At 48.5% G+C, this 3,274-nt stretch overlaps 1 protein-coding gene across 1 annotated transcript in view; it reads right to left on the bottom strand.

Moving 5' to 3' along the window:
- The window catches only part of usp34 (ubiquitin specific peptidase 34), an 81,641-nt gene that overhangs the window by 75,992 nt on the left and 2,375 nt on the right, over positions 1–3,274 (bottom strand). The gene's annotated exons all lie outside the window — the stretch shown is intronic.

Below are 3,274 nucleotides of genomic sequence, written 5' to 3'. Positions count from 1 at the left end.
ATAATTCCTAATTTCTGCTTTTCTAACTCAAACATTAGGTATAATTTCCTATAAATGAGGTTTATTGAGCATAAATTCAAAAAAGAACTGTAAAATAAAGTGTTGAAAACGTCAAAAAAGTGACAAAAGTGATGAAACAAAATGTTCAAATGTTGAATAAAAGCCTCAACAAAAATATTGACTTCCTTTTTTACGGGAAGACAACACAAAGGGTTAAACTAGGGCTGGGCGACGTGGAGAACAATCAAATATCACGATATATTTGACCAAATACCTCCATACCGCAACGATAATGTAGTGTTGACTATCGGTGCTTTCACAAAATATTTACACCATGAGATTTTAGATAAATAATCATCAGTAATGTGGATATAACGACTATGTGGGCAAAGTTAAATGACAACAGTCTAGTAAGAACAGGAAATGACATCACTTTACCGTAACGCAGCCTTTAAAACCAGGAAAAGACACTTATGTCACTACTGCCCCGGTGCTCTTGAGCAAGGTCCCGAACCCCCCCCCCCCAAACCACTCAGGGCGCCTGTTCAGCAGTCTCAGCCCCCCCCCCCTCCACTCTGACATCTCTCCATCAGTGCCTGAGCATGTGTGTGTAGTTCAGGCCTTTGTGTAGTGTGTAATAACAACAGAGTGTGAATTGTAATTTCTCCATAGGGGATCAATGAAGAGTATAAATTAAAAGATTATTAGTGAAAGTAATGAGGGGTCCAAGCCCGAGGGGGGGGGGGGCATGGGAACCACGTTAAGAGAGAGAAGGGGGGGGGGGGGGGCATGCAGAAAAGGGCGGCAGGTCGGAGTCAAACCGTGGCCTACTGCGTGGAGGGGAAAACCTTTTTTTGGTGTTTGGGCGCCTGCTCAACCAACTGAGCTACCCGGGCGCCTGTAAAAGTAATTATATCATCACATTTAATTAATATTTATAAATCAGCCTCAAAAGCCTTTAACCGATGGGCTACAATTTGGAGGAGGCCTACCGCAAAGACCTTAAATATCGGCACCAGGATACCACAGAGTCAGTCTGAAGTTGCTGTTATTGTATCGGCCTTCAAAAGATCCACAACGGGGACACCCAGTTTAGAGGAACTGAACTGGACTGGACTCAAAACCATTTCCACTTCTACGTTACAACAGAAGCTCCTCTGGGGGGGGCTTCAGAACCGGGGCGGACTTCCACTCGTCATGTGCTACTGGGTGGCGGTTCACTGCTTTGATGATGTCGTCTGGCAACAGGCACGCACGTGGGTGCCTACATTAAAACTGGTCCATTAGCCCGGTCCTACCAGACTCTGGTCCATTAGCCCGGTCCTACCAGACTCTGGTCCATTAGCCCGGTCCTACCAGACTCTGGTCCATTAGCCCGGTCCTACCAGACTCCGGCCCCTTAGCCCGGTCCTACCAGACTCCGGCCCGTTAGCCCGGTCCTACCAGACTCCGGCCCCGGCGCCCGGTCCTACCAGACTCCGGCCCCTTAGCCCGGTCCTACCAGACTCCGGCCCCTTAGCCCGGTCCTAACAGACTCTGGCCCGTTAGCCCGGTCCTAACAGACTCCGGCCCGTTAGCCCGGTCCTACCAGACTCTGGCCCGTTAGCCCGGTCCTACCAGACTCTGGTCCGTTAGCCCGGTCCTACCAGACTCTGGCCCGTTAGCCCGGTCCTACCAGACTCTGGTCCATTAGCCCGGTCCTACCTGGATATATATCGACACATCGTTTTTTTTAACTAATCAAAAAAAATGTATCGGCCTTAGAGATCCTCTTTCGGTCGGGCTCTACTGTAGATGTAGCCTCAAAAATACAACCACTTCCCAGAGTTTAGTGCTGGACTTGTGAAGAACCACAAGGATCCAGACATGACATGACATGACATGAACTAGAGGACGTCTATGAGTCCTAATCAGCTGGAAGGGGCATCAAAACGGACTTTACCCCGCCGGCTCCCTCGCACGCACTGTGTGACATATGAAAAGGAAACATCTGCAAACTTCCCACACCTGATTAGTCGCATATGTTCTGAGTTCATTTGAGAAAACAGCACGAATACACTTAGATTTATAATAGTGTATCTAGAATCTGTTTGGGTAAAACGCACTTTTTTGGTTCAGTTTTAATGTTTAAAGATTATTTTAGGGGGGCTGTTTCCTTTCTTAAAGGGATAAGATAAGATAATTTGTTTATTAGTCCCCAATGGGGAAATTACTGCACTACACTCTGTGTACACACTTTTGTTAGTACTCACACACAGGCCTGAAATACACACACATGCTCAGGACCTATACATGCACTATACATGTATATGTATAGCGGTCGGGGGGGGGGGGGGGGGGGGGGGGGGGGGGGGGGGGGGGGTACGGTGCCTTGCTCAAGGGCACCTGGCAGTGCCCAGGAGGTGAACTGGCACCTCTCCAGCCACCAATCCACACTCCCAACTTTTTGGGTCCATACGGGGATTTGAACCAGTGACCCTCCGGTTCCCAACCCAACTTCCTATGGACCGAGCTACTGCAACCCCCAATAGACAGAAAAGGAGGTGAGAGAGATGGGGGGTGACACACATTAAGGGCCGCAGGTCCGATTCCAACCCGGGACGCTGCAGGACTACATGGGGTGCACCCTCCTACCGGGTGAGCTAGAGACCGCCCCGGATCAGTTCTTATATTTGAGTCGGATTGCGTTTACACCTGAAGAGAACCGGACTCTGGAGCACACTGCAGCCAGCAACGAGCCCCCGTTTTTAGGCGGAGCGGTTCAGGTGTTGGATCAGCACCAGAGCTTGAATGAGCCTTCACACCGGGCCGAACCAAGCGCACGATCCGACAAAACCGCTGCCATGGCAACAGCAGCCACACGTTGAATAAGGTGAAGTCCGCACCCCGGTTATAATAGGTTTGCAATTGTTCATTAGTTTTTATTTTTATTTTGACTTTTTTGTTTTTAAGGTTCGCTAGTTTGGTTTAATTTAGGAAAATCCTTTGTTTTAGTTTAGTTTTTACTAGTTTTAGTGTTTTTTTTTGTAATTTGGGTTGTTTGTCAGGGGGCGAGATTCTTAAAAAGGCCAGAAAAAGTATTGTGTAGTAATAACTCAACAACAACAACAACCTCATGCAGTTCCAGAAGGGGGCAGCAGCATCGGAGCCAGCGATAAAAACAGACTGAACAAACTGATCAGGAAGGCTGGCTCCGTGAAGCTGTGGTGGAGAGGAGGTCACTGAACAAACTGTTATCTATCATGGATAACCCCGACCACCCTCTCCACCCCCC

The sequence above is a fragment of the Etheostoma cragini genome, chromosome 2, assembly GCF_013103735.1.
Source record: "Etheostoma cragini isolate CJK2018 chromosome 2, CSU_Ecrag_1.0, whole genome shotgun sequence".
Classification (NCBI taxonomy): Eukaryota; Metazoa; Chordata; class Actinopteri; order Perciformes; family Percidae; genus Etheostoma; species Etheostoma cragini.
This window is presented reverse-complemented; position numbering and strand designations above follow the sequence as displayed.